This window comes from Ambystoma mexicanum, chromosome 4p, assembly GCF_040938575.1.
Source record: "Ambystoma mexicanum isolate Mex_15411 chromosome 4p, UKY_AmexF1_1, whole genome shotgun sequence".
NCBI classification, from domain to species: domain Eukaryota; kingdom Metazoa; phylum Chordata; class Amphibia; order Caudata; family Ambystomatidae; genus Ambystoma; species Ambystoma mexicanum.
The window spans coordinates 1012732249-1012756914 of NC_090927.1; the positions used below are offsets into that span (position 1 = coordinate 1012732249).

Sequence of the window (24666 nt, forward strand, 5' to 3'; positions counted from 1 at the left end):
GGACTAGTGTGGTCTGGTACGTTTTGTAAAATCTAGCTGGGTATCCGTCTGGGCCTGGAAATGTATTAATCAGGAGATTCCAGATGACATGTTGTCCATCCTCTATGACAGAGGTCTTTAAACTGTGGGGAGAGGCCGCATCCCTGGGGGAGGGGTGTACCAAAGCCCAGCATGAAATGTAAAAAAATTTACTTTTTTTTTTTTAGATTGGAGATTGGGCAGGGGCGGGTCACATGGTCGGGCTGGAGCATAAGCCTGTCTCAGGCACCAATGAAAAAGTGACCCGCAGTTGCAAATGGATATTCATTCCTTTAGTCACAGACTGTTTGAATAGTACCCAGGGGGGTGCTTTTTGTTAAAATGAAAGCAAATTGTGATATTTAAAGAATATTTATTCAGCAACAATGGTCAAAATTACTAGCTGCATAGTGAAGTAACACATCAAACTGTCCCACATACGGGAAAAGGGAAGCCACGAACGCTTACTCTGAATGTGCTGAAAAGGGAGCTAGCAATTCCACCGGAGCAGCGCAACAGCGTGAGAGGCTTCCCAACAGGACGTTTATTTCCTCTGGGTCTATGATCACTGAGCCGCCCAAAATACCGAATGTGAAAATCCAGAGTACCAAAATGGCAGCCACAGTGATCACATAGTTGGATCGTACGGGATCCGAAAAGGAATTTGCAACAGCGGATGCCCCTGACATTTGCCTCCCCTCTCTCCATGGTTTACCCGTTAAATTATGGGTCGGCTGGCGGCGGTTTATGTTCCCGTTACAACTGTACTTCTTTCTGCATGCATGTCGGGCTGCACTCGAACATCGGGTAATTATTTGTTTAATGCGTCCGCTCTCATGCCCAATCACACTCGCATGTCCAGATCCATCGGAGTATCCAAAAGTAATAAATGATTACACAGCAATTAAAGTGAAAGACACGTTAAAATTCTCGCGAATGTATATGTAAAATATTAAAATAAACTTTCTGAAATGCAAGAACATATATATTTTGATACTGATCTTGATTGTAAGATGGCACAGTGTGCCTTCTACCATTATTGACATTTGCGAACCTGGCATTGCAACTGAATTGTCGCACTCCTGAACTGACGCCTTTATACAAGTTTGAGAGACTGACATTGAAGACAACTGGTGTGCCGAGCTGCGCTACTTTCATGATACATAAAGACAAATGGTGAGCCGCGCTGCCATGCCTTCATTGTAAACACACACATGCGAAATTTTGAATTTTCACACACTGAGAATGCGCAGCATTGTACAGTTCGGCATTCTTCTTTTGACATTTTGGTATGATACCGTGCCTCTTACTTCAACACTATTCAAGATCTCAAGGAGCAACAGCCAGGACCGGCTGGGCTAAATTGTCAGGGTCCTGAGTATCATTCATCTAAGCTGTTGCAGCGCAATACGCATTGTAATGCGCATGCATGAGCCTCGTAATGGGCCACGCGAGCGCGGTTAATAAACAAGAGTCAGTGTGCACCAGTTGCCACCGTGACCCCAGAACAGCAAGACGTGTCCGCGTATTTGTATGTACAGGTGCGTGCTTGTGTGACGGGGCAGCCTGGGGTTTCCACATCCATTGGTGACGAGGAAGGCCCTGAGTGGGGGTGGTGGAATCTTGGAACAGCATTCCGGAGCACTAGATATTCCATCTACAATACCTGCTAGGTGCCGTTCCTACGCGGCACACGTGGCCGCCCTTTTCTTCAGGAATATGACAGTTGCGGCCCGCACGGGTGCTCGTGCACCGGTCGTATTGCCTTTGGACAATTATTGGACATCCCACAGCTTTCTGACACCAAATGGCTGTGGCTAAATATCGAAAGGTTGCATTCTTATGTACAAAGTGCTCTACAGCCCAATGATCAGCTCAATATTGGCCTAGTGTGCTCCCACGTGCCATCCAACGTTAGGTCACGGGTGGCCCATGCGATCACCATAGCCGACCTGATTACAGAAGACAGCCTAGACTTCCTAGCGATAACTGAATCATGGTTACACAAGGCCGCAGGACCTGCACTCACGTTAGCCATCCCAGAAAGATACACTATTCTCAGACAAGACAGAGATGGCCCCCGAGGCGGCGGAATAGCTATCATATCTAGAGAGAGTTCATCACTGAGATTAGTAGCCCCACATGATCTGCAATCATGTGAATCCCTCTCTGTCAAGCTACCACTAACAAACTCCCAATCCCTCACCAAGCATATATATAGTCTACAGACCCCCTGACCCCATTGGCATCTTTGAAGAGGATCTGCATAATCTCATTGCATGTAATCTCAGACCCACCTCCTAAGTACTGTTGCTTGGAGACTTTAACCTAGGCCTGAATGATCCTTCTGACAATCATGCCGTGCAAATAGTAAACTCCCTTAACGCATTAGGATTAACCCAAAAAGTGAACGCTCCCACCCACATTAAGGGTAGAACCGTGGACTGGGTAGCCGACCACAACTGTACAGCGACCATCACTTCTATCACTCCCCTATCCTGGACGGACCATTTCCTCGTGTCCATGACACTCTCCACTACCAGACAAAAAATCCTGGCTCCCCAAGAAGTGCCACCCTGTCTAACCAGGCTAAAAAAGAATATAATAGTGGAGCGTGTGATCCATAATATTCTAGCTACCCTAAACTATCTGGCAGACAACCTGGACCCAAGTACGTTGGTGAATGAATATAACAAGATCATGCTCTCTACCCTGGACAAAATCACCCCTCTTAAACTGAGCGCTAGTATACCCAAACTACATTTCAACAAGTGGTTTACTCCTCAATTAAAAGACCTGCGACTATTAAAAAGAAAATGTGAAACTGATTGGTGCCTTTGCCCTTCCCACGAAAACAAAATGAAGCTAGCATCCACTGCATCACATTATAAAAAAGAAATCTGCCACGCTAAAAGAAACTCCTATAATGAACGGATAGCTAAGTCCAACTCCAGTATGAAAGAATTATTCTCAATCCTAAAAGAGCCAGAGTCACCCATCTCTCCCCCGGATACCTGCCTTAAAGACAGGAATTGGTGCTCAGAGATACAACTAGCACTAACCAATAAAATTAACACCCGCCAAACTAAAATAAAAAACAAAAAAAAAGACTTTCTGAACTTACCTCAACCAACCACCACCCCCTACCTAATGTCAATATCTCCGATCCAAACACCACCTTCTGCTTCACCAAAACTGCTATCCTCGAGGTGGGAAAAAAAAAAACTAGCCTCTCGCTCAAACCATCTAACTGTAAAGGTGATATCTGCCCAGCGTATATCATAAAACAGGCTGCGGGAGACCTCCCAACCTTCATCTCCAAACTGATCAATGCCTCTTTTGCCTCCGGCACCGTCCCAGGCAATTTGAAACAATCATGGGTACTTCCGCTTCTCAAGAAGCAAACCTTAGACCCACTCATCGCTACCAATTACCGCCCCATCAAGACAGTACCATTTCTTCTTAAAATTTTGGATAAAATTGCATACCTACAGATCCAAAAACACCTCAAACAGCACAAACTCCTAGGGGTCCGTCAATCAGGATTCTGACCATTACACGGGACAGAAACTGCACTGATTGACCTGAAGACACAAATCGATGAGCTGAGAGACCAAGGGAAAACAGCATTACTACTGCTACTCGGATCTCTCAGCTGCATTTGACCTGGTTGATTATAAGGTCCTCTGTAGGCATCTTGATACAGCAGCCCACTTCTCTAGTGGCGCTGTTTAATGGATAAAATCCTTCTTGAGCGACAGAACTAGCAGAGTATTCACTCCTTCTGCAGCTGCGGACCCTACCGCTATCATGTGTGGAGTCCCTCAGGGTTCTTGTGTGTCCCCTACTCTACAATATATTCACCAAGCCAATGTTCGACGATCTGGACCTTCTAGGTGTCACCTACACTAATTACGCAGATGACACTCAGATTCTCCTCCCGCTTTCTGGGGATCATGGCAAGGACCTGGCGCTGGTTAATAGAATTTATCTCATCATTCAGGCATGGATGGCCACTCACGGCTTATGCCTGAATGACGACAAGACAGAGCTGATAATCCTAGGCTCCCCATCCAACATCTCCAAACTAGGACATGAATATGCCTCTTTCATCATTGACGGTAATAATACCATCATCTCCAAGGAGGTAAAAACTCTTGGTTTCTACCTGGATGCCACAATGTCCTTTACCAAACAACTAAATTCTCTGGCCTATACCTGTAAGCTGATCAGAGCAGGCAGGCCCTTCCTTTCCAACGACAGTTGCCTTATACTGGCCAGAGCATTAATTCTATCAAGATTAGATTACTGCAACGCCCTCTACAGCAGTGCTAATAAAACCGTCATCCAAAATCTCCAAATATTAAAAAACAATGCCATTAGAGCTGCACTAGGCATCAACAAAAGAGTGCATATCTCTGCCATCAGACGTCATCACAAATGGTCATCGACCTACAATAAAATACAACTAAAAATTCACCTCTTTGACACAAAGCGGTACACAACGTGGCACCGAGCTACCTCATTGATAGAATATCCAGAAGAACGTAGACCGACCAGAACCATTAATACTAATTGTCTGGTAGTACCCAGATTCAAATTGTCTAAGATTGGCGGCACCAGTTTCCCTGTGAAGGCCTCTAAGCTTTGGAACTCCTTGCCACTCCAGTTGAGAGCTGACCTCCCCTACTCTGTCTTCAGAAAGAACCTCATTACTCACCTCAACCTGACTGAAAATTAATTCACCCTGTAAATATGGTACGTTAGCACGACCTAATGCGAGACTGTAAATTGTGTATAGTTCTAAATACCTACTTGTACATTTTTCTGCCTCTAAGTGCAACCTAAGTATTGTATTATATTTGAATTATCTCATATGTAATGACATTTCGTATTCTGCCTGTATATCTGTAACACATGTAAGCTTTGCATATCCTTCTGCGCCCCGTTACTCCTGGGTCTGGTGCGCCCTACAAATGCAATAAACAAACATGCAGGTGGGAAAACGAAGAGGCCATGGTACGGAACCAACTCCTCCAAGGATGCAGCCCAGGGAAGCTGAGACGGCAGGTGCTTTGTGAACCTAGCCTGAGGCTGGCAAAGATTTTAGACATGGGGAGAGCCTATGAGCTGGCAGAAAGTAGAGGTGCCTGAATGGACGCAGCAGTTCGCCCTGGGAAGAGGAAGCTTTTGCTGTAGGACGCTCAGCGATGAATGCAGCTCAAAAGCCGCGATGGACTACTAGACGGCAGGAGAGTTTTCAAAAACCTGAACAGGCACACCCCTGTCAATATTGTGGATACGAACTTCCCCATGCTGGTGAGTGTCCAGTGAAGGCGAGAGTGTGTGGTCGCTGTGGGTGTCACGACACGATGCAAGGGTTTGCAGGGCAGCTGGGCCAGTAGCTGCATCAAGCGGCCCAGCAAGAATCAGTGGTGGCGGCCCGAGAAAGCTGAAGAGTGTCGCAACAGTAGAGCAAGGTATGCAGGAACTTGACATCGCCGAAGAAGAGCAAGTGTTCTTCATCTCCAACATTGCATCTGGGTCAAGAAAGAGACGTCAACCCACCTGTGTGGTCAACATCGGGGAAACTGGAGCATCTGTGTGTGTCCTGGCGGCAGGGCACTATGAAGCACTACCGGGCCCACCGGTACTCGAGGGAACTAAAGCCAGAATTTATACGTTTGGGGGTGACACACCTTTGCCATTGAGAGGGGCATTTGTAGCACCAGTCACTCATGGACAACACTCCATAAAAGCAAGATTCTTTGTGACAGAAGTGAGTCTGCACTCTCTGTTGAGCTGTGCGGCATCAGAAGCTCTCAATATTGTGCATTTTGCCATGTCTGTGTATCTGGCGGACATCCAGAACATCACCGAGTGGTATGCAGACATATTGCAAGGAGTCAGAAAAATCAAGGGCGACCCAATACGTCTTCATATTGACGAGTCGGTGAGACACACAGGATTGAAACATTGGAGGATTCCTTTTCACCTGAGAGCGCAGGTCGAGCAGGAACTTCAAGCGCTTATAGACATGGACATAATCGAGAGGGTCGAGGGCCCCACTCCTTGGATGTCCCCAATCGTTGTGGCGGCCAAGCCTAAACAACCAGGTGCAGTACGCATCTGCATAGATATGAGGCTGCCCAACATGGCGATCTGTCGAGAGCGACACCTAACACTGACACTGGACGACATAGTAGGAGAACTTCAGGGTGCCAAGGCATTTTCCAAACTTTACCTCCACTCTGGTTACCATCAGCTGGAGCTGCATCCGGAGTCTCGCTACATCACAACATCAGCCATCTCAAGCACCACATCAGCTAGTAGTTTCTGATGTGGAACTGCTGGCTATCCCTGATGCACAGGTTGCCTTGCACGGGGGACAAGAGGTCATTGAAGATTCCTACTTGAATACCCCTATTTTTTCTGAGGTGACTCTGACTACTGATACTTAGTAATGAAAAAGAAAGAAAATCCAGGACTTTACGTATAACATGTCAAACATCATAAGAAAAGGAGAAAACAATATTTTTCAATATCAATGAACAGACCAATAATCAGTTTTTAAAAACGACAGAAAGTAAGGGTTGCCGTTGGGGAGGAATGCACAGGATATCAAGAAAAACATTTATACATTAAAAGTATGTACAAAATGGATCTTTTATGTTTGACATGTTATACGTATTCCAAATTGTGGGTTCATTTTGGCATTGGGATTTATGAAAACTTTTTCTTGTGTACCTAATTCTTTTTTGTTTTGGATTCAATTATTTAATGACTGATAAATGATTAATTTGATGCACAGTCACAGTAAAATACAATTAGCCCTGATTTGAAAAAGGCTCAGGAGCCGAAACACGCGTTATCAACTAACGGGCACCACAAGACAATAAAATAACGCAATTACATCATTTGGCGCAAGGTCCTGGATTTTCTTTCTTTTTCATTACGGTTTATGACAGGTTTTTTGGCTTACCGTCAATCCAGTGGCTTGCGACAATACAGGAATACAAACCCGTGGGATAAGGGGTCTGCTGTCCCTATTCCCCTTGAACTACATTTCATCTAAGCTAAATAGTGTACCTAAAATGATTGGTGAATGAAGAGTCGCCGACCAGACCAGCTGTATCCTAAGCCTCTTGCCGTTTGTGATCTACTGATACTTAATATACTTCTACTCCTGTCCCGCAAAGGAGACTTTTTACGATGTTGACATATGGACCAAACTCTTGACCAATTCTGCAGGAGATTAATCAAATACGGTGTGCTTTGCTTGCTTGAGGGAATTCAACAAGAAACCAGGACCCATTCTATCTTATTAGACTCAATTTCGGTAAAATTGAATGACTCTGGTATCTATGAAAAGTTAGTCTTGTCAATCAACGCAAAATGATAATAGGAGCAAGGAACGGGTGCCAGTTTCTTCTCGAATGGAACCAAGTAACCTGCTCTCTTCTTCCTGCCATTTGTGATGAATACTGTGGAGTCATCACTGAACAGCCAGAGATCTCCTCCCATGTGGCCAGCAGACGGCAGCCGCTACCTGATCCTGACCCTTTGGGTGGTATTTTGAGGGAGGATCTCATGGGAGGAGACGGCTGTCGGGGGAAGCTGGTGACCCTTTCAGGAGAGACACAGCAGTTTTCCCTTCCCAGTGAAGAAGACCCCATCATTTCTAAACTCTTATGACTATACAAATCCCTCCCGCTTTACAATCCCAAAACACCCTCCTGCAAAACATTCTAGGAAGAATACCATTCACACCTCATATGTATATAATACACCCATATCATCTCCTGTCTTTGATGTTTTTGTGCTAAACAAAAATCCTAAACAACATCACCTTAGACGTCCAATAAATCCTATGGACTCCAACTCCCATGAAGCCTAAAGTACTGAGACGAGGAAGGAGTTAATATGGATCAAAGGAAATACTAAACTGAACATGTGGGCTAGTTGTAATGAGGCCCAAGCATGCAGGACATTTAAAAATGGTGTCTGTATTGGAGGAAAGGGGAGAAGCATAACAGAAGAAGGAAGCAAAACCGAGGGAGAAGGGAGCAGCAGGGGAACAGAAAGTGCAGGAGAAGGCAGGCTCTATCAGTCTGCCGCTTGCAAGCAGTACTTACCGGCATGGCGCGAGGCCACAGGAGACACTGCAGTCACTGTGGGAGAACCGCTGGAGAGCCGGCATCAACAGCAAAGCTACCAGGAGTGAGGTCATGTCCAGAAGCAGAAGGCTTACCGGCCGGTGGACGCAGCGCTGGATCGCTGGGAGAAGGTCTGCAGAGCCAAAAACGCTGTCCCAGAGTACAAACTCCACTGCAGCAATGTGCCACTGGCCGGGAACACTACCAGACACTGGTAAGTCTGGCCAGAGATTTGGTGGACCCGGGGCGTATTGTAAGGTACTCATGGTGGCAAGAGTAAAGACAGACACAAGTGAACACAGTTCAAGCGTGTTTATTAAACTGTATGGGAATGTTGGAAAAACGCCTATCCTAAACCTAAATCTATAATGGGAGCAGGCTACAACCATCAAATAATAATAAGGCAATCCTAGTGGCGTCTTATCAAATATAAGGGCTTATACTAAGAAAAACCTATTGCCAATCCTTACGCTAAATACCAAAAAGAGTGTGGAATAATGTTCACAAGAAAGAAGTGTGCACAAATAATAAGTCAGGATGTGTTCGCCAGAGGTCTCCCTTCCCCACGTTTTGAACATGGGACAAGGTGGGATTCCGGAGCACAGCACATGTTGGAGCTTTCCCATCACAAGACCCGCTAGCAGGATCGTTGGTGGTTAAATCTCTTTTCTACAAAAAATTCTCATGCCTCGGAGGACCTGATGTGTTCCAAATAATAAACAAAGGCTCTTTTCTGTTGGTACGGTCACGACCCTCGCCCAAAACCCCCTCTGGCAAACCCATTTCCCAGGTGGAGTCAGGACTCAGGCCTCTAGAGCCTGGTATCCTCTTCAAAAGCCCTCATGGGGCCAGTCTTGGCGCCTATGGCGGCAGGCTCATACACCATGAATAAACAATGTGCTTGGGAACTACTTTATTATTGTCAGCCAACATGGAGGCATCCACATGGCTTGGATCCTAAGAACCAAGCTATGTGGTCTAGTGTTTTGGGTGTGGTAGCCTAGGGACTACTTTTCCTGGACTATTTTATTGGGGCTATTTAAACCACACCCGAGCAAGACAAGACGCTTTGCGTTACTTTGCAGCTTGCAAGGTGACGCTCACTGTGTCAAGCTATTCCCTCGGAGAAGCAGAACCTGCAAGCAGACAAAAGGAACATCATTAGAAGCAGCATCTCACCTGCAGTCTTCATCTTTAAACACTCGCAGCTACTGAGAACAGCTTCCTCGAATCTGCACGCCTTCCGGACAGAACGACCTGAAAGAGGAAGCTAGAGGCAACATTAAAGAAAGCAGTAGAGACATTTACAAATTACGAACTGCTCAAAAGGCTTACCTGGCTGGTCGCCTCTCAGCTGGCACCACTCCGGACATTCCACTCGCGCTGAAGAACGCCGCGACCTACAAGGAAGGAAAACACAGGTTAGCAAAGGCAAGACTTTGCAGCGCTGCGCATAGCGCTTACTTACCGCATCATAGCGCTCTTAATGCGCCAACATTTACCAGCGGGGCTCACCCAAGCCACTTCGCCGCGCTGAAGCTCTGCATACCTAAGGGAGAAAAAAAAGACATTTTAAACAAAGAAAGGCATGCAGGATAGCGACAAAACTAAAGAACAGAAATAAGAGCTACCTGAACAATATCAAACGGGCCGGCGTCAGTGAAGTAACTGGACTGCACTCACCCATGAAACACAATGCGCCCCTGCAAAGAAGGCAGGACGGAGAGCACGCCTAATTCTACCACAAGGCAGAACCTTCCCCGCAGACCACATCAGGGCAAAGCTGAGAAGCATACCAGCGAGTAACCCGGCTGGGTGGCGTCCCTGTGGATACTTTGCAATAACCCATGAATTGGGTTTCAAGGGCTGTTTTGAGTTCAGTGTTTTCCCAGTGCCATATTGGTGAGTTTTAGGAGTAGCAGCTCGTCTGCCATGATTTCTGGGGTAAGAAATCTCCAAAGTGGGGTGGAGATTCCTGTAAGAGAGTAGAGAAGATGGGGAAGTCCCACCCCAGAATAACCTCTTCGGGGAGTCTAGGATTTATAGCTGATGATATTTTTCAGGACTCGCCTTGCATCTCAATGTGTACTGGTATTTTAGGGTATACTTCATTGTCCCCATGTCACTCCAACTAGGGCTGCGTTGTCCAGATCTTTGGTTGCAACTAAATTGGCTCGTATAGCAGTTTGCTTACTACCTGACCATTCACCCAAGCCTTTTCATATGTAAGCTGGACAGTCTTGCTGGAGGCCCCATCCAAATGGTTTGTATTTTGCCAGCCCTCATCCAGTGCAATAGCATGACTGTACGAATTCCTGTTAGTGTGCAATCTGAAGTACCTGGGAGAGTTCTGTTGGGTAATGACTTGAACACTCTTGTAGTAGTCCCCAGTACCCCCAGCAAAAAGAAACGCAAGATTGCCCAGAGAGGTAACCGTAAGAGAGACTCAGTTTGAGGTCAGGGAGAAATCCAGTACCTCAAATCAGCAGACAGGCCAACCTTCCTCTTCTAGTAAGAGGAAAGAGACCAAGGAGAAATCCAGAGTCTCTGAAGGGTCTCAGATCCAAACCTGCTCTGCAGATTAGGACTTCCCAGAGAGGACAGTATCAAGTCACACCAGTGATCCCATCCCCAGTTGAAACTGAGGGTTGATCCTAAATCAATATAAATCACTTGCTATCGTGCCTAACCCCTTGGCATATGATATGGCATATATACCGCACCTATACACAAGTGTTTCAAGGCGCGACAAGGCAAGGTGGGGGTCAGGGGGAAGACAGACACCGATTTGACTAGGACAGGTGACATTGCGATCGCATAAGTGCAGGGGATGGGAACTGTGCAGGGGCAAGGAGAGGGGGCAGTGCAGTACATGGGAATGACAGTAAAATAAATAGAAGAAATAAAAGCAATAAGTAAAAGTGCGGCCAGCTGGTGACAAGTGCAGACATCAGGTGTCAAGTGCTGAAAGGGGGCTGTAGGGATACAGAAAACGGTCCCCAAGTGCAGGGGATGCCAGGGAGGCAGTGCAGGGGTGCAACTAGCGGGGGAAGGGGCCTGGGCCCAAGATCAGAGGGTAGCCAGGTGACCAGTGCAGTTTCAGCCTGGAGTTCAGCAGGGGGGAGGAGAGAAAGCAGAAACAAGGTGAATGTTTTGAGGTGCTTCCGGAACCAGAGATGGTTCTCCTCAAGTTTCAGAGAGGCTGTTCTAGAGGGAGGCCCCAGCCGAAGAAAGATCTACCACCAACTCGATGCTTGGAGAAGCGACTGACCCTGAGGGAGATGGAGTCGGATGAGCAAAGAGCTCGAGAAGGAAGATATTTAGGAAGAGAGAGTTGAAGGTATTGAGGCCCCAGAAGGCCTAGTGGACAATGCAGAGGATTTTGAACGAAATACCTGCAGCCAATTGAGAGATTTCAGCCCTGGAGAGATACGATCCCTGGGCTTGCGGCCAAGGACAAGATTCGCAGTCCTGTTTTGGATGAGTTGTAGAGGACGGAGAGTAGAGGCAGGTAGATTGAGAAAGAGGCTGTTGCAGTAGTCCAGCCTAGAGAGAACCAGAGCTCTGGAGACAGTGAGCTTCTGGGGGAAGGAGAGGAAAGGAAGAATACCTCTGAGGAGGTGCAGCTGGTAGTGTGACTTCTTAGAGATGTCAGAGATGTGAGGAGAGTGTGGAGGCGAAGATGACCCCAAGGTTTTTAGCCTCACAAGTGGGAGTAAGAGGGCCAAGAGAGGCCTGCTAGAGAGTGACAGGAAAAGAGGGAGCAGGTATGCCGATGAGGAGAATCTCGGTCTTACTGGCATTAAGGCAGAGATCATTGGCGGCACACCACTCCTAGATAGCAGACAGACAGATGAGAGATGAATAAGAAGTGGAAGAAGTGAGCGTGAAAATTAGTTGAGTCAGCTGCATAGCACTGAAAGTTGGGGCAGATAGCAGCAATGCATTGGGCAAGAAGTGCCAGGTGTTGGTTGAACAGCCAGGCAGAGAGGTTAGACCCCTGAAGAACACCACAGGTAGAGATAGAGGAGAGGAAGGACCCAAGTTGTACCTGGGAGGGTCGACCGGAGAGGAAAGAGGTCAGCCAAGCCAGAGCCTGATCTGTGATACCCAGGTTTTCACAGAGACAGTTGAGCAGGATGGCATGGTTGACTGTGTCAAAGGCAGAAGAGAGATTAAGTAAGATGAAGACACAGGGGGTGTTGGAATCGAGGTTGGAGAGCAGGTCTTCACAGATGTTCAGGAGCGCAGTTTCCGTGCTTCTGGCAGCTCTGAAGCCAGACTGATGGTCATGGAGACAACCAACAGATTCAGTGTGAAGATTAAGCTGGGAGATGGCCAGTGTTTGGACTGGATACACGGTTCCCTTTCTACAGGGCTAGCGGCCTGGCACCATCCGCACACCTTTACAAAAGCATCAACTTTTTCTTCTAGCCCTGGGAACCAGACCTTTAATCGCAGGCAGGGTTTTTCTTTGCCAATCCTTGGTGGCACTAATTCGATAACTTTTGTGACCAACTTCAGCAGGATGACTGTTCAGGACCCTCTCATCAACAGCCCTTCTTCCATGAATGACAACTTGCTCCTCACCAGCCACAGCTGCTCCAGTGACTTCTTCGTGGAGTCTGTGCGACTGCCTACCTTCGACAGCACCCACTTCCATTCACCTTGAGTGATCGCCTCCTTCATGAGACAGAAACATTCATTGTCCCTTGAAGCCGTGGCAATTTCCTGTAATAACAGAGTTTGGCACATTTCCTTCCAGGACCGCTATGACGTAATCTTCTGTTTCACCTCCAGCTCTCTGTTTCCCAGGATCCCTCAAAAGATAGTCTGCAGTGTTTACCCTACAAGGCCTTTACTTTGGCACAATATTATACTCTTGCAGTACCAACATCCACCTTCCAAAATGGACCGGGAGCTTTGCAGATGAATCAGCCAGGATCGGGAGTAGTAGTTTTTGGTCAGTGACCACCGTCACAGCCTTTCCATAGATGAAGTGAAAATGGTGGCAGCTTCTTATCACAGCCAACACCTCCCTCTCGGTTTGTGAATATCGCTGGTTTGCAACAGACAGTGCCCTGTTCGCGTATGCGATAGGGCAGAGTTCTCCTTGGATGTTGCGTTGAGCCAAAACTGCACCTAACCGGAAACAGGCAGACAACAACTACGGGACCTAAGGGTTGAAGCATGCCATGGTTTCCTGTGCCGTCAATGTCTCCTTCAGACCATCAAAAGCAGCCTGCTCCAGCAGTGTCCACTGCCATGCCGTCTCCTTCTTAGAAAATTTCTCCTTGTGAATCGTAAGCCCCAAGCAATTCAGGGCCGGATTCTGAGCTCGTGTTAAATATAGCATGGAAAGCCGACATCCTCCCCTGTAGATTCCAGCACCGCCATTCTGAGGCGGGTGGAAATATTGGAGAGGAAATGTTGTGCTTTCCGGCAGCAAAAGCTGCTAACTATCTTTTAAATAGAAACATGTGTACCACGGGCATCGCAAGCTTTGTCTTAAAGACTGCCACTTTTCTATTTTCAGAAAGTTTTCTTAAGCATAAACTAGAAAAGGGGTCAGTTTTGTAACGCCTTATTGAAGTGCTAAAGCAGTGCTTTTGAGCGCAGAATCCCTTTGCAGTGCCAACCCTGCATTTCTCATGGTTGCTAAGGCTGTTGTCAAGCAGTAAATCAGGCACATGCTAAAGTCGTGGCTCTGATGCCAGACGCCACATTAGCACTTTATCAGAATATGGTGCTTTTCTGTGTTTTTTCATGCACGTCAGAATCAGGCCCTCATTGTCAAAATATTTCTGTTTAAACCAGCTCAAAATTCCACAACCCCCACACTCCCGTAATTTGCTGCACATTTAGATTTTGAGTAGCCCAATTGTGCAGAAAACAGCCGAATTTGGCAACGCCAGCCAATATGGTTGATACTAGTTCCAATCTGTTCGGACTGCAGCACGTTAAGATGCAGACACATGATCACGGTTGGTAACCACAGCACGTTGGGTGTTCAGACAGCTGTGGTCACATGTATTTCTTAAATAAAAGGGTAAGCGGCTTCACGCTCACCAGTTGCTGCAAGGCTACAGGTGACTGCGTTCGATATAGATGAGCAGCGCTGAGTAGGGCCACACAAGGCATGCAGAGATGGAGACGTAGGTCTGGAAGGGCAGTACGAGAACTGACAGCCGGTGCCCACAGCTCACCTGGCACCTGCCCTCCCTCCCGCCTGGAGGTCCCTCCCCCCCCTCAGCAGTGGAGCATGAGGGCAGCGGTGTAGGCAGAAGGTCGGCAACACAGTTCCCTGCTCTCCCGCCTCTGTGAACATCTCAGCAGTGGAGCGGAGGGTGAGGGGGCAAAGGAAACAAAAAAAAAAAAACAAGGAGCGAAAAGAAGCACACCAGCCCGCCCAACGGAGCAAAAAACGGCAGCAGCTCCTAAAGCCTGCAGGGGAGGGCACCAGAAGAAAGGAGATTGCTGGAACTGGCAGCAAAAGAGGATGGGGGGTGCATCAGATTGGTCCGTCCCAGCAACGGCAGGAGAGTGCTTGTGCGGCCGGAAGGGAAAGCCAACATCCAGGGACATACATAAGGGATACCCCCACCAGCTGGTAAAGGTTTGTACCCTATGAAGGAGCCCAACACCTGTGCCCAACCAGCCACCCAGTTTCACATCAGCGAGGGGCTCAGCACCAGCACCTACCAACCAAAAGAGGCTCAGCCCCATTGTGCCTCAGGGGAGGGAGTGGGCAGCAGTGACCTGGTCTGCCACAGCCTACAGGGTGCTTGTGCAGCAAGATCATCAAAGCCCTCAAAGAGCACACCTGCACTTGAAGAAGGCCTTCAGGGGCCCATCATGATGCAAGGCTTGAGGTTTGCCAGCAGTGGAGGAGGGTCTGATGCCCAAGGGGCTGGACTCACATCAACAGGGCATTCTAACTTTATGACACCAAGCCCAAGGAGCACTGCACTGCTCGCAACCACGCCGTTCCACAGCCACCCGGTTCCAGAGTTAGACATGAAAGCAAGTCGGGCAACCCTGGGCACATTGGCCCAAAAGGTTGGATATGTTCTTTGAAGTAGCGGAGATAGACAACAATGCCAAAAAGAAGACGCTCCTGCTACTCTACGCAGCCCTGATATAGGAGCATTGAGTCCCCGAAATACATGGTAATAATAAAAAACTCTTGGATATATTAACTTAGACATTTTTGGCTCGTTCTTCCCTCCTTTTATCAGCACACAATAGTTCTAAGTGGATTTCTACACATAAAATTATCTACAATTGGTAGCTATCTGGAAATTTCCTTCAAGAAAATATGCAACATAAATGAAAATTTCCGGTATAATTTTTCAAACAACTTCGGATGAGGTACAATTTTGAGAGCGACTGTTAAGCTGTGTGGTGCTACACCCGGCTTCTTTTCGTTAGAATTTGCCATTGTGGACTCAACTTTTTGTTCTTCTGGGATATTCTGACGCACAATACAGGAGCAAAATAGTTTACTTTATCTTGCCCGGTATTCTGGACATGCCAGTTTAGCTTCCAAAGTCAAAAAGGAAGATCTTCCTGGAGTCATCTGGTGACTCCATCCTAGAGTCATCCATGGCTAGTTCATCCGAAAGCATCCTGGAGGTATGTATATAGGGCAAAATATTTAAATGATATGACTAGAGTTATCACAGAAACTACTCCAGGACGAGTTCCAATTACTTCCAGTGATGATCTTGTATTACTCCATGATGACCCCATGACAAGTTCAGGCTGGGTGGGGATTACCCCAGGGGGACCCCATGACAACTTCTGGATGGGTGAGGGGGGTGAGGGGAGACCACAACTTCAGGATGGGTGGGGGGGGGGGGGAGGGGGGGAATTACTTCAGGATGGTTCCATGACAACTTTCAGATGGTTTGGAATTGTGAATGATATTGCAGACAACTTCTGGAGTTGTTATTCCATGATGCTTCCAAAGGATTTAGCAAAAGGGTTTTGATAACCCCCAGGATGTATCCGTTGTTTGTGTAAGACGTGTCCTGGAAAACCTCAATGGAATTTGCAGCTGTCACTTTCCATCTTTGCCTTCTACACTAGAGCACTCCAATGTTGTTAAGTTCGTATACAAAACTTCACCCCACAATGTCACGAACCAACCTGTAAATTCCCTCATTGCAGTTCTAGCTAGCTAACATGGTATCACACCCAATAAACGCCCACAATTACAAATCGCTGCACTAAAATACAGGAATCGGCCAAAAAGACAGATTAAATGACCGAAATGGGAGATTTGGCTGAATTTCGGCCGTTTGAAAATACAGAATGGCCGAAATGTTTGACCAAATCCCCCATTCGGTGGTAGGGGCTGCAGGGTTGTCCCCTGCACCTCTACTCACTATATTGTGCCTGGGGGATGCAGGAGGGACCCCCGCAGCCAGTCCAACCCCCCCCCCAAAAAAAGACCCCACAGCACTGACCCACTCCCCCCCCCCAATCACAGAAGTGAAAGGGAACAGGCATCACAAGGACACAGCCAGTCAACAGCAAGGTACGTAGGGGTGTTGGGGAGGGGGCCAAGTCAGAAATGTTCAGAAGAGAAAAGACCTAAGGTTATACCAGAAAAATAATCTTCAATCTTTTCTACCTAGTACATTTCCATCTCGGGCTTTCAACCCCGATCCAAAATAACACTTTGTGACCTAAATCTACCTGCATGACAGGTCCACCTGCAGGGCCGACAATTCCCAAGATAGAGAAGCATGCTGGTACTCCCTACACAACTACCTTGCCACCACTGCCTCATGTGCTCCTCCCTATAGAACTCCACCCTGTAGATCGTCACCACCCACATCCGCCCATGCCTCAGCCAGACTCCTGCAGACCCCTGCCCTCCCAACACTCCAATCACCCATCCATGAGATATCCTTGTCCCTCCAGTAACCCCATCACCACACTGCCTCACACACACCCTCACACCCCTTCAACCTGCCTCACTTTACCAATTACCCGGCCTCTCCTCAGCAGGCCCAATCCGCCCCCACACATCCACCCCCAGCACCCACTCAACCTTCATCCAAGACCACATCCTTCCTCCCCCTTCCCTCAGCATAGCACAACTTGCTCTCTCCGGAACCATTGCCTCATCCCCTTTTGACCCTCTCTCACACCCCTCTGGCGCCAAAACGCACAGAACGCAAGACAAATGTACACCTCCCATCCTCAACTCTTTGCCTCACTGCACCAACATCAGCATCAGTCCTCCATCCCATCCACCCATAGCCCGGCTGTCAGGCACTTCCCGCCAGCAACTACCAGATTGTCCCTCCTCATACACGACCTCTCGCCTACCACCTCTACACATCCACCTACCTGCAGACCCTCCATCACCCAGCAAGTACCCACACATCACTCCAACACAACTCACCACCCATACACCCACCCCCCTCCATCCGTTCACCTACTAAAAAATGAGATCGATGTTAGGTGTGTGTACATCCTGAATTGTTCTGCTGCTAGTTAAAGTCTTGCACTGGATCACCGTAAGTCCTGGAAACTCCAAGACCTTCTCTTTCCCTCCCTTGCTAACCTCCTTTCTTTTCTCTCCTGCCTCCCTCCTCCTCCTCTTCCCTAACTCTGTTCAGCTTCTTGCAGACTGGTCACCTGGTTCACCTACAGAGCCTTACAGGTCCCAGGCTCCCCCGCTAGTTTTGCACTTGCCTTCGGGCCTCTGCACCATTTTCAGCATTACAGCACTTTCAGCGTACGCTCCAGGAAAATACTAACCTCTCTGCACTTAACCCAGGGCCCTGTTGGACTGGGCTCACTCGTTTTCCCTCCTACCCCCCTTCCTCACAATTCCATCTGTACACTTGCATGACCTGAATGTACTAGTACGTTCGTTTGTCTGACCCCCGCACCCCTTTTGTCTCCCCTCTCCAACTTGGTAACACCTGATACACTTCTTGCACTAGGAGAAATGCAGTCCGGCCTGTTACGCTCATTTTTGTTAGATCATTCAGAAACTTCAAGGCCTAAAAAGGATTACTGTATTGCCTTGTTCCCTTCCCGCCTTGAAGCACTCCACTTGTGTATAAGCACTGTATAAATATACTATTACAATATTACTCCCATTGCTTGCAAAGTTATGTGAGAATCAGCTCCAACAGGAAACACAACACAAGAACCACAGAAGACAGCTGACATTACCTCACCCAGAAAGAAAGGAACAATCAGGACTCAGAAGACAACCTATGCAACTGCAATCCAGATGCTTCTAGCTCAACCGCCAAAGCATAGCTAGTGTTATATGATCAATAGAGGCAACCCCTACCTTCCTAAAACTAAGATCCTAGGATCAGAAGTTTAACTATGCATGGCTAAACTCTACAGATAAATCACACAATAGCCCAAGAAACACCCAATAACCCATCTTAAAATTCCAACAGGGACCTGTAAAATGGGCCCTTCGAGTGCCACTACAGAAAGTCTGGAAAAGGACTGCCCAGCCGAGATTACACAACATACCCTCACTGGCCAATGTACCTCTTTATCAAATCAACAACCACAAACCAGCTAGACACATTCAGCCGGCACACTGAGCTCTGAAAACATCCTAAGTGGGACAGCCACCCACCGATAACCAGACACTCATTGCCACCAATATACCCTCTTTCAACTTAAAAAATAGTAGAACACAGCTATACCCCTCGATCAATACAGCCAAGCGGCAGACAGACAATCTCCTAGACATGCCCCAATGCAGGCTTAGAGTCCACACTCCATGCTGCGCACATTACACTGAGCGTTCACATTCACCGCACCACACTTCGCATTAGAATGCAGTCAACCCACACAAACCACTCTGGCTGCCCACATACCAACTGCACCCAAGCACTATATGCTACACTACTCTCTCAACTGATACGGACCACAGTCCCCCAAAGGAGTTCATCCTGATCATACCAATGCTACATAAGGCACTATACAAATGCACTGACTGCCGACAGTCACTTCACCCAATATCACTATGAGCAGCTTACAATTAGTTGGACCATTCCATTACACCCAAGACAACTGACCCCACCAGAAACCATAGACAATAGCACAAGAACATGTACCATTTACAAGCTGGCACCAACCTACACATTTCACCAGATTAACTATATAGTCCTACAGACAAGAACACTTGCATCTTCAGTTTCACCCAGCAGCACGTGAGTCGATTAATTACAGGGGCTGACGTAGCAACCAAACTCGGTTCTGGTGATGTTCCAATTCCATTGTTTTGAAAGACCCTCCTCTGAATGATTGAGTAGGTGTGTGAGAACGTGTCGGCGTAACTTCACTGTCTAGGCATGACCGTCATACTGTAACAAGGACACTGTTGAGAAGACGTGGTGATAGTTGAACGTGTCAAATTAGATCTGTCCAACAAAACCTTTGTAGCAGACATTTGACTATTACTTGATAGTCAAATATTTTGTAGTTGTTGCACAGCTACATCTTTGGGAACTGCAACATCACACAGACATCGGCCGATTTACTGATGTGTCTTTCAATTGTCCAGGTGAAGTAACAGAGGGGGTTCCGAGGCAGGAATGCAGGAGGAATGACGAACACTAGCCATCCCTGCCAAAAGACTTGGGTTTTCCAGCTTTTGTGACCATAACTGAACAGCCATTACTAAATTTTCCACCCATCCGCTTTTACAATATAATTCTCAGTTTTACTTTGTTTTTTTCCACTGCATCTTCTTCTTGTAGTTCACACATTAAGTTTTCCAGTGCTTCCTAGATTCAACTAGTAGCTGCTTTTGCTCCTCTGCCTTTCTTTTAAAGCGCAGATTAGTCCATCCCTCTGCATCACAATAGGTTTGAATTAGTTCTTCAAATGTCTTCTGTGTCTTAAGACACTGTTTCTTGGCTGTGGGTATGAAAAAGGCAAGTTAAAATGTCAAAATGTGACTATCAATACAACAGATTTTTTGCATGAGCTGTAAAGGACTACCCTTAAGCGCAATCCTATCCATCCCCATGGATTCATTTTTGCTTATTTTTGTGCTCTTTGGCGCTTTCCCCTCCCTCCTCATGGAGCTTACCACAACTCAGTCTAGCTGCACACATACTCTAACTAGGACTACAGTACCCGAGGGCGTTCAACCCATAGCACTTCCCGATCATACCGATGGTAAAAGGCGCTATACAAATGCCCAATAACATAGATAAATCATGTAGACCATCTATACTTTAGAGTGTTACTCTAGAGGAAAGAGGCGCTGTAAAAGAGTGGTGAGCATTGTGCAGCACTCATCTGTATGTGTAAAAAAAAAATGGAATTCCTCTGCGCAGGGACATCAGATTGTACCCTCCCACCCATCAAATAGATGGACAAAAATAATGCTTACCCGATGACTGGAAAAGCTCCAATGCTTTGAAATCCCCTTCTTCAATTATTTCTCTTGTATTTCACAAAGAACCTCTAGCAGCCATTTACAATTAACTTCACCAGGAATTGCCAAAGGCTCAAATTTCCCATCCTTTCAAAGACACAGAATATTAAAGAGTGCCATGATTTGAACTATTGCCTAAAAAAGAAGAAAAAAAACACATTTAGTAGGCTTCAAGTATTTGGGAAACTTTTCTGTACGCCAAACCATTAATTTATAGTGGGCTTGCTATGGATGTTCCTGCCTGATTATTTGTTGGTGCTTGGTAACTTCTTCCAAGACTTTCCCCCATTGTGGCTTTAACTAGTTGCATCTGCTCACTAATTAACATTAGAGGTGGATGTTCTGGAAAGGCAATACATTGCAAAGCTCTTGTACCTAAAATGCTGCAGAGTCATTTTGTGTGTGTCCTTTTAAAAGACAAGCACCTGTTTTAGTTTCTTACTGTAAATATCAACCTTAGAGAGTCCCAGTTTGTGGACAGCAGCATGCACGGGAAATTCTACCTGAAATAGGATATGCAGGGACAGAACCCAAGACCAAAGTGATCTTTACTGGGTAAACATACACCTCAGCAGGCTGGCTGTTGCTAATATGAACATGGCACTATCCTCCAGAAGGGTCAGAAGCCAGCCAGCCCCCCACATAAGGATTGCTACTGTGCTATAAATGATGCACTACAGCTGAACTAGTGCAGCGCTCATGAGCAGTGGAAATCCTGCAAAAAAGTAAACCAAGCCATGGGTACATTTTGCAGAGGCATGGTTTCACACACCTGCACCACATCCTGATACACGTAGATAGCGAAGGCATGGACCTATTCATGTGGAACATTGTGGTGGCATTAGAGCAGTTAAAGCCAGAGAGGGGCAGCCAGTAGGAGCACTCATCCCTTACCTGGCAACTGTTTGAAAGCCATCAGACTGATCAGTAGAACAGTCATTGTGTCGAACAGGGAAGGAAACGTCCCACCCACGAAAGCGAGTCCTTTGTATACTGAGCAGTTAGGGTGCCTTTAGGCAGTGCAGCGGTGCGAAACTATGATTATTGCAACTGTTTTCAATAGTAAATATAAGCATTTGTGGCTTGGGAAGGCAGGGCAGAAACTATATTTTATTCAAGGGGGGGGTGGGTTTCTCAGCATAGAAAAGACGACCAGTGCCTAAAAAGGTAATAAAGTGACCTCCGACTTTCAAAAAGCAAAGCAATAACAGCATTCCTTTCACGCCCAGGTCAGAAAATTTCCGCTACCGCAACTGTCCTCTGTTACACAAGGCTGCTGAAAAATCCAGAAAATCAAGAAAATGGCTCCAAGCTCCACAACAACTAACGAGAATTAACTGACATCATTAGAAACAAAAAACGATCTGATATTTTCAGATTAATGACAGTGATATGCCTCGTTCAACAAATAAGTTATAAAGTTTACAGGCAAACTATCTTCAGTTAACTACTGAGGGGCACTGGCTGGAAAAAACAAACCACACTGAAGGGGCAATAAAAACCCTCCGGGAATCTACCTATATAGAGAATATAAGTATAACTAGAACATGCAGTGATCCGAGTCCCTGAAACTTAATTTGTATTTATCATGTAGCGATTCCCCCAAAGTGTCGAGCATAAACTATAGACTGAGGAGAGCACGAGTCATGGAGGGAATTAGAACACCGTCCCCCGCGCCCAAAGGCGCGCACAACTTTGCCCTAACGTGAACTGAAACGGCAATGGAAAAAAATCAACTGCGGTAAATAAGCTCTATATGTTCTTTACAATAAATGGCGTAAAAGCAATACAACAGCTCTGTCTCACAGGTATAGCATCCATAACTTTCATCAATGAAAAAAATCATATTCAAAACCATTAAAATACAAACTGACAGCATTTGAATAACAGGCAGCTTTAAAGAACAGGGTGCTTTAGCCTTAACTTGGGAACAGAGCACCTGTCCTGTTCACTTTTCACATTACACACATCTCAAACAGATGTATATACTGCAAACAATCTTCCACAGCTTGACCAAGGTGGAAGGGGGGCGTAGAGGGGGCAGAACTCTATTTTAATGCCAATCTCTTTCAGATGCTGGCCAAAAAAGTGGCATTCTGTGTTTTAACTTTTTTTTTTTGTTGGCTAGTGTACAATGACTTTGCAATGATCATGCCACGAGCAATGTTAAGAGAAATAAAGATGGTGGGGCATCTGACCACTCTTGGTTAAAGAAGCCTTTTTTCTCCCTGCTTAATGAGAGCTTGGATGGCCAATATCTGCAACCATTCTCTGTGCGCAGAAACACACGAGATCTAATTTGAAACTTTTGTAAAGTAAAGCCCAAACCACCCTGTGCCACCAGGAGCAGAAAGGCAGGAATGAAAGAACACATTCATCGGGGCATTTCAACCATCCAGGGCCTGAGAGTACACCTGGCGGTGTGTGCAGCACACAGCGGCTCAAACAGTCTGCCACACACTTCACAGCGTAGCCAGCATTGGCACCCTGCTTCAGAATTAAGCAACATTGAAGCTGCACACTCTTCCTACATGCCACACATCAACAACCCTCACACAAGAGAACTATGCCAGCGCATTTCTGTGCACCGGCATGCAGCTGTCTAGGCAACTTATTTGAAATTACAAGCATAGCGTCACTGTGCCCTTTATATACACAATAGACACATTTTCACTGGGGCTACGCGACACTACCATGTTCTTAAGCAGACAACCAAGTCAAATCTTCTGTATCGCTGTACCTGTGTAACTCTTTCCTTCACAGTAAAGCACTGGAATGATTTGCTCGTACCCACTGAAGGTGCGGTGATGTGTATGAGTTGTATATGCACCACACTTTACACATAGCAATGTCGCACACAAGGGCAACGCAAGCACGTGGATAATGGACCCTTTTAAAAAGTAAAACAAGCAACCAGGGATTTTGCAATGGCTTGTTTAGTACATTAAGCTTCCGCCATTCAAGCCTGCACGTGGACTGTCCCCTAGGGACCGGGGAGGGTCTCGGTGCTCTTCCAAACTTGCAATCAAAATATATGTTAACACAACAGTGCAGGCAAGATAGCAATTAGGTTTGTCGCCTTTAAAAAAAAAAATCTTGATAACAAAATTCACTCTACAGCAGTGGTTTTTTGACCCTGAACAACTCCCTAAGAAAAATGTACCTGGCTTGGGCCCCCCATGCACCTAGACTCTAAACTGTTTATCGGTTGCAAACAGTTATCGCACGATGGTGTCGCAAATGGAGGTGTGGGTGCCAAACACTAAAATTCTTTCAAAAATCATTGCTTCCAATAACTCAAATTAGATTAGAGGACGAATATTTGTAAAACGCAGCCTTCAGAACTTTTTGCTATAATACAGAGGATTTGACTTAAAGTAGCGTTCGATATTTATTTCTCACAAAAGAAGACAGCCAATATTACTGTCCTACAGTAACATTTGACATGGAACAGATGTAACAATTTGTTAAATACAACTTGACTTTGTACTATCAATGCAGTCACTTGGAAGTTGGACAGTGACATATTGGAGAACTAGTGTGAAAGGTGGGCACGTCTTTCAATTTTTGCAATAGCCAACCACAGGATTTCTTCCACCTCAGGCTTCGATCGATATTTAGTCTTTAGGGCTGTAAGTGCCGAGAATCCAATGTCGCAAAGGTACGAGGTGCTGAAAGGCAACAGAACAATGACTGCACATTTGGATAAAGTTATTTTGCCAAAATCCACCCAAAGACACATTTTTGAATTGGCTCTCCAGTAGGTGGTCACTTTGAAGCTCCAGTAGTTCCTTCTGGAGGTGTATTGGGAGGTGGGCCCCTATGTCTGCAAGGAAAGGTTGAACCACCCAATCATTGGTGTTAAAATTGTCCATTGGAAAGTACTCCGAGATGGTTTCCCATTAGTTCAGCAGCATATGAAAGATCATACATCTCCTCGAGAGCATCTGCTAATAATGGAAACGCATCAGTAATGCAGACTTCAACAATCCTCCTCCAAAGCTTCAGCTTCTTTCTTGAATGCTGATATTTTTGTGTTCATGGTAAATG

The 24666-nt window shown here is 46.4% G+C and overlaps 1 long non-coding RNA gene across 2 annotated transcripts in view; it reads right to left on the bottom strand.

The window, feature by feature from the left end:
- Nucleotides 1-377: 377 nt before the first annotated feature.
- The window catches only part of LOC138453600 (uncharacterized), a 29400-nt gene continuing 5111 nt past the window's right edge, over nt 378-24666 (bottom strand). For both annotated transcript variants that reach the window (XR_011260478.1, XR_011260479.1), the window contains exons 3-4: nt 20572-20751; nt 378-20090 (exon numbers count right to left, since the gene is read on the bottom strand). This is a non-coding gene — a long non-coding RNA (uncharacterized lncRNA). The remainder of the gene's footprint in view (nt 20091-20571; nt 20752-24666) is intronic.